Source organism: Ischnura elegans, chromosome 3 (genome assembly GCF_921293095.1).
Source record: "Ischnura elegans chromosome 3, ioIscEleg1.1, whole genome shotgun sequence".
Taxonomy (NCBI): Eukaryota; Metazoa; Arthropoda; class Insecta; order Odonata; family Coenagrionidae; genus Ischnura; species Ischnura elegans.
In genome coordinates, this window is record NC_060248.1 from 131,602,450 (window position 1) to 131,610,535 (window position 8,086).

General features: G+C 34.8%; 1 long non-coding RNA gene across 8 annotated transcripts; it reads right to left on the reverse strand.

Annotated features, from left to right (window-relative positions):
- Positions 1 to 230: 230 nt before the first annotated feature.
- On the reverse strand, positions 231 to 2,956 carry LOC124155136. 8 transcript variants are annotated; one of them, XR_006864148.1, is made up of 3 exons: positions 1,196 to 1,521; positions 992 to 1,114; positions 231 to 271 (listed from the first exon to the last, which is right to left on the reverse strand). It is a non-coding gene; the product is annotated as an uncharacterized LOC124155136 (long non-coding RNA). The 8 variants fall into 8 exon arrangements; XR_006864146.1 differs by lacking the exon at positions 231 to 271 and adding an exon at positions 286 to 330; XR_006864145.1 differs by lacking the exon at positions 231 to 271 and adding an exon at positions 289 to 333 and having other exon boundaries at positions 1,196 to 1,520.
- Between the last annotated feature and the right edge of the window lie 5,130 nt (positions 2,957 to 8,086).

Here is an 8,086-nt window from a genome sequence, read left to right on the forward strand (position 1 = left end):
AAAACAGAAAGTCATGGGCAATAGAATATTTTTCCAGAATAAATAAAATATAATTTTGTTGAAATAGTAGTACAATTTGATCAAACTAATTTCAAAACAGATGCACATAATTTAAGGCTTTTAAAACATCCATTTAAAGGTGCACTGCCATAATGTCTAGACTTTAAGGAATGATGATTTTGCTAATGCTGGCAAATGTAGCAGTAAGGTCCACACAACAGGTATCACCCTCAGGATTACAAATCCAGCCTGCCACTTAATGCATAGTATCCTGTCCCGGATTAAGAAGAACAGTTTTTCAAATAGTTCATGATTATCCACTGCACCAGGCTGCTAGAAAACATAACATATAAATACCATGAGACAAAGTAAACCGAAGAGTTAACAATGTAATTAATTGAACAAACCATTCAATTTGAGATGCACAAGTATGTTCATGGGAAATCAACATTCAAAAGGAAAAAGTTATGTTCATCCAAGTTATCATTATAGGTCAGTGTATAGAATACCCAACAACACTTAAACCATGATCCCGAAAAAATCAGAACTATGTAATTGTGTTTGTAGTTCATAGAATAATATCTTAAAATAAATGGATTGTACTAAACATCAATTCCATACTTAAAATCATCAACTTCTAAATATACTGATATTCCTCCTGATGTAAGATCCTAATAAAATCCTTGCAAACCTGAAATACAATTAAAAAGACCATCGGAAACAGTACATATTACATAATTTCCAAGGATTGCAGATTGCAGTAGTCTCACACATTATCCAAATATGTAAAATAAAGTTGAAATGCCATTCACCATTACCATATGCCTGCAAAATGACAAGTTCACAGCAATGCATAAGGCCTCATATACTCCAATAGCATATACCAGCATTGCATTATAATTTGCATTGCATTATATACTTGCATTATAACAGCTTTGCCCTGATTTTATCTAACTTAAGAGACAGATTAGAGACAGCTTATCAAACTTACTTCACCAACGTTACCAAAGATAATCAGACTTCACCATCCCCACAGGTCAAAAATACTAAGATTTTCCTAAAGCAATGTCCCTGATGGGTATCTCATTTGCTCCACCATTGAAGACAGATCAACCTAGAAGAAAGAAAATAATTATAAGGACATCCTTGGATACATTTCGAAAAGGCAAGACAAATGAAAAATGCTCCTACTTACTCATGCTTGCCAATCATTCATCTTCATAGACTGTTTCCACAATGTTCCGAATGAGACTCACTTGCTCCCATAGTTAACACAGATGTTATTCCATTCTTCAAATCATTTAACAACTCTCATGGCTAACATGTTCACAATTCACCAAACCATAGATGACAAAGGAACCTAGGAAAGTGATAACATGTCCATATGATAATAATAAACTCTCATTGAATGCTTATTAATTGTCTAAAGTTGAGGCCTATGTTATTTAGTTAGAAAATGTAAATATTGCCAATCCCAATAATGAATGTAATACTAGAATAATCCGCATGCAAATATTCCAAGAATCACGGCAAATAATCTGACACAGTGATGTCAGTGTGCACTCAGGTGAGCCTTTAGGTACATTAAAGATTTTACAAATAACTGCAATAAATGAATATACATCAGAACATTAATTAGAATAGGATGGATTCCAAACTCAATCACTGATTTTAAGTCAGCAAATGCTGCACGGAGCAAATGCATTCCAAATTGAGCAATTAGACTCAGACAATTAACAATGACAAGACAATCATGGATGTAAATAACTGAAGCATAAAGCCTGTTAAATTGTAGGAAGTAGTTTTACAAATCCAGTAGAATACCTCGCTCATGTGTTAATTTTAATGGATATATTATGGGTTGAAATGCACTATAGATACAGGGTGGGGTACAGACATAATGGGTATTAAATGAAACGAAATGATTAATACCGAGCTAAATGCAGGAGATAACCCCGAAAGGAAAGATATGGTGCATCTCAATATGCAGTCAAACTATACTAATAATGTTGCATTGATGGAGAGAGAAATAAATCATCCAGGCTCATCATAATCACATTCTTATATTATAATTCACTACAATCTCCACGGTTAAGTTAATCACAAAACTGTATCTATATTCACATAAGTCATATGAGTGTGCACTGATCATTAAGAGGGATAGTTATAATATGCATATTATCATCCTGGAATAAGAATAACTGTTCTTCAAGTAGTTCATCAATAACCATTGCACCAGGCTGCTAGAAAACACAACATATAAAAACCATTATAAAAAGTATACCAAATGCCAGCAATTCCATACTTAAAGTCATCAACTTCTTAAAATAAACTGATATTCTCCCTGATGTAAGATCCAAATAAAATCCTTGTACACCTGAAATAGAATTACAAACACTATTTGAAACAATACATGCTACATAACTTTCACAGGTTGTAAAATCTCACATATTAACCAAACATGAGAATAAAGTTAACATGTCATTCAGCATTTGCCAGCTATATGAAAGGCTGTTCATAGCAATATATAAGGTATCATATTCTCAAATAACACAAGCTAGCTCATGCCATTACTAAATACTACCCAGTTCCCAAACTAATCCTACAAAAATATTTTGTAGCCTATAAAAGGGTGGGAAAAATGTGCACATTAACATTATTGAAACAAGTTCTAATTCTCTTGCATGACTTACCATTTTTTTAATAAATAATCCTCATGAGGCAACCAACTTCTTCCTTAAATTCTCCAGCCATCATTCCATAATTCAACTGATTTCACCATCACTCATGAATACCGTGTTAATGCCTCAACTGACCATAGATCATAATTCAACCTAGAAGAATGATAATAATGATATGAACACCATTGGGAATATGTTGCAACGGAACACAAGATGAAAAAATGCACCTACTTACACATGTGTGGTTATGAGACAGCTTCATAAACTTTTCCGACAATGTTCCCCATAAGACTCTCACTTGCTTCCTTAATTTCTCTATCTACATTCTACAATTCAAATGATTTTACCAGCTCTCATAAGTAACATGTTCACACTTCACCTGACCATGGATCATATATCAACCTAGAAGAATTATTAGAATTAAAAGAACAACCATGGAAATATGTAGCAAGGGAAGGACTGGATGAAAAAATACATCTACTTACACCTTTATGGTTGTGGAACAGCATCTATGACTTCTTTCAATAATGTTCCCCCAGGAAACTGTCACATTGTCCTTAAATTATCCAGCAAAATTCTACAATTCCAATGATTTTACCAGCTCTCATGAGTAATATGTACACGCTTCAACTGACCATAGACCATTCAACCTAGAAGGATGACAATAATGATAAAAACAACCTTGGTAATATGTTATAAATTTATAACAATATTTTGCGATTGCAAGGGAGGACAATGGAAAAAAACATCTACTTACACCTGTGTACTTATGAAACAGCTTCCAAGACTTAGGCAGTATTCCTCATAAGACGGTCACTTGCTTCCTTAATTTATCCAGCAGTCATTCCACAGTTCAAATGCTTTCATGAGTACATTTTTATTTTGTTGCTGCTTCACCTGACTAGCTCATCATAGTTCAACCTGAAAAAATGGCAGAAATAATAGGAACAACCTTGGAAATAGTTTGCATAGGAAGGACAGGTAATGCCTGCGAAAAGCAATGCTCATCACAATAATATCAGATTATAAATTGTATGTGGTCATTTTCATTAGGCTTCACCGTATTGATTCACATCCTACAGTGGGTAATCTATTAACACATATAATGATTAGTATCTATTACAATGTTGAATATTTATTACTTTTTGCATGAATTTGGCCATATAATGTTCAACTTTTGCACTAATCCACAATAAAATGGGCTGATGTTGTTGCACCATTTACACAGTAAATGAATGATAGCATAGATTTAAGGTCTATTTTTCCCACACTACTGTTACACTCTCAATAACTTAACCTCACATAATACCACATGTCCTTATTCCCATGAATTCAACACACAATGACTGCACTCAAATAACTGTCAAATAATTGAACTGCCATATATTGATATCCCTATAGCCCACACTTTAATTAAATTCCTGTCAATAGACCCTTCCTTTAAATGAAGATATACTTTGCGACATTCTCAAAAACTACCAGACAACTTTATAAACGGTACATAGGCTTTATATAAATTTATACGCGAAGGAGTCCATGTATGAAGTTATAGGTTACTGCAATTCGGTGTGCATAATATCCAGTATCATGAAAATATCACTTCAACAGCACTGATACAAAAAAGTTAACTGAAAGCCAAACAAATAACGTAACAAGTGATAATTCAATATTCTACTACATAACTCATAAATTTACTTCACACTAGCAGAATTAAAACTCGAGTAAAGCATATAACTTTCTCGTACATGGTTGCATTGAACTTCACAATCATAATTTGTAAATACTTTTCCATAATATCATAATACACTTACTTTTGCTTTCAGCATCCGGATTTCCTAATTAATCACCAACATCTCGTCCTGTTGACAGTCGGGAACGTCTGGTTCTTCCACCAACTCTCCTCCAGCACACGGGTTGATATCCGAGTTGTTTGGATGCAAGAATTTCTATGCATAACGTATAACGAATGCACGAGTTTAACAGGACATCTTATTACGACTTCCAAAAGTGCATAAAAAACTGAAATTATTAGAAAAGACTAGATTCGACTGTCGCCAATTTGTAATATTAAAACTATGTAAACTTATTCAAACTTTGTATAACTAATCTTCAGAATACATACCTTTTTCCAGAAATCGCTGTTGGAACGGCAGTTTGTTTATGTAGTTTGCGACCATCCTGTTGACGACACTCTTAACTTCTCCGCAGTGAAACAAACCTAAATAATAATATTCGTAAAAATTGAGGAATTTCTGAACAGAGAAGGCATTATCCATTGCACGTATAAAACTGAATTGAAGAAATGTATACTGGCGCAAGCGAGCCTACATACGATCCGATTATTCTACTAATTTACAATGAAAATGCACCATTTCCGTATTATTCCGTATGAAACATGACCCGAAGTAATAAATAACATTGAAAAGTTTGGCACTTTTGCATTACTTAACATAATTTCAAGGCAAAGCGTGATGAATCCGTATCAAAATATGCTGGTGACAACAGCGTTGTCAACAACTTTTGAGAAGCCTATATTTCTACTATGTGACGTTCCCTCATTGACATAGACTATTGCTAGAATTATTAAGACTTACGTTGAATATATAAATATTTACAAAGTACAAATACAGGCAAAAAATACTTATAATATTGTCACTTCCTTACCTCACAATGTGCGATGTTATTGTAGATTTCCATTTGTTTCTTCTGCAATCTATCGACCAAGGAGCCTTTCTTTTACGATCAGAAGGAAAACGAAATATTCATACTCCGTTTTTCGTGGAATTGGAGCAAATCGGAGCACTGCAGCACACAATTTTTTGAAATTAATTCATATGCCCTATGCAAACACCATGTAAACAACAGACAGGTGGGAACCAAGATGATCAAACCGAAATGCACTATGGGAGCGTGACACGACCTGCCTTTTACCGACCTTGGGGACATCCTTACGCAGGTGCTGCCATCTACTGGGCACTAGGCCAATGCAAAACAAGAGATATTCGGAATGATTTGAACAAATGATGAACAAAACCCACCCAAAATTGTTAAAATGTGATGTGTCAAGTGATTTTGAGTATTAGATGCCGGAGAAGAGTATTTTTATCATAATTTTAGTATCTTAGACAACCTATTTGTTTTTGTAATAGTAAAGTAGGGGTATACTTTCTAATTCGTATTTTTAGTTCCGTATGGTTTTGTTAAAAGAGGTTTTAGCTAAGTTTGTGGCGAAATGTTAGCGTATATTCCTTTTTGTAATATTTAGGTATATATAGGTTTATAATATATAGGTTTGTAATATTTCAATCGTCTCTCAACCAAGTACTTTTTCGAATTTCCTATATTTTAGCAATTTAATTTCTAGTTTTGTATTATTAAGAACAGGTCTATTTAGTCTATTCAAACGGTTACCGTCTGACTTGGGAATTATTTTCAAACTCTATTTAAAGTATGGTTTACGTACATAAATCAGGTTTCGGTATCATCTCATAATCACTGTAGATTTTAATTTTTGTTACTTATTCCGATTCAAATTTCGGGACTTTGTCCAATAACATATTATAATAAATGTTTGTTCTTACGGGTGTTAACCTAATGTACAAAAAAGTCACATAAATAAGAATTTAGACATAGTGTTACATAATTAATTATATATTAGAAGCATATAAACATCAATAAGCATTATTTAACACGTCAAAAAAGTAACGGGTAGCAAAAGATAACATGTGATCGGTATAAAAAGTTTTAAAATAACATATACATATATAAGAAACATATAAAAATTAATTGGCAATAAAATTAACGCCACCTTCTCTTTAACTAATTTCTCCGTAATTCTTACACCTCTATTAACGCAATTTCATTATTATAAACAAAATAAAAATTAATAATTATTCCAACAAGTCTCAAAATATCAACACTACTTGCCAACAAGTACTATCCCTTGTTGACAGTCATGATGCCTTTTCTCTGATTTCTTCCTGAAGACGCTTTGCACGCTTTGAATCATGGGAAAAGTGGGGCGAAGGATGCACTCCTCGATGCCTAAATCTGGCGGCCGCGTTAGTTGCCTAAATTCCCTCCCTTACGAGCGAGGAATGTGAGACTCAAGATAAAGGTGGGTGGTGAAAAACTTGAGCAGGTTGAGCAATTCAACTATTTAGGCAGTACGTTAGAGGAAAACGGATACAGTAGTAAGGACATCAGGAAGAGAATTGCATTAGCGAAGGAGGCGTTCATGAACAGGAAGGAGCTTCTAAGAGGATCGTTATGTAAGAGTTTAAAGAAAAGGTTAGTGAAGAGTTTGATCTGGAGTGTAGCTCTCTACGGTGCGGAAACGTGGACACTGAGGAAAGAAGACGAGAGAAGATTGTAGGCATTCGAGATGTGGGTATGGAGAAGAATGGAGAGGGTGAAATGGACGGAGAGGAAAAGGAATGACGAAGTGCTGGATATGGTTGGCGAGGAGAGACAGCTTTTAGATGAGATACGGAGGAGACAGAAGGTATGGATGGAGTTAGTGCTTAGCGGTGAGGGGATGTTGAAAATGGTGTTAGAGGGTAGAATGTTAGGGAAACGAGGGAGGGGAAGGAAAAGAATAGGATTTTTAGATAGATTGAAAGAGAGTAGGCCTTACTGTGAGTTAAAGAAGGCAGTGCTGGAAGGAAAGGGAGGCTCCCAGATCACTTCTTGCGTACTCCATGGAAACCTACCTTAATCGGTAGAATACTATAATAATAATAATGCTGGCTAACGAGTTGGGACATCCTTCCAAGATGGCGTCATGGCTAAATCCTGGAATTGGCATAGCCAAATGGCCAATTGGGATACGGCTTTAATGTACTTGGATGGCTGAAGAAACTCTACCTCCAACCAAAAGATCCCGTCCAGACGACGGGGGAGTTAAAGTTCACGGCGCTAGTCAGCGCTACCTAGTAATGAGGTGCCAGAAGGAAGGGGAGAACCTGAAAAAGGTGCCCCCCTTCCTTATTCGTAAAGTCAAACGCCCTTCGTGACTCAACTGCTTTTTTAGTTTTAATCCTCTTTTATATTTTTAATCATGGCTTTTATTTTGCAATGGAATTGCAATGGTTTTTATTGGTGATGGGTTGATTCCAAAATTTTATTGATTCCGATCCCGATTCCGATTCTGATATTTCGATTCCGATTCTACCGATACCGATTCCATCGATTCTGATGCCATAGGCTCAAAGAAAAATATCACTTAATTCCAGGCAACAAGAAAATCACTTTAAAAAATATTACTCTGTGAAAGAGTCAGTCAAACAAAAGCATCTTTCATATCATCACTATGTAATTAAAATATAATAGCTAAATTTCAAAACAGAACATACCTGAAAAGTGGTGTTACATGATAGGTATCACTTTAGAATATTAGCACTCAT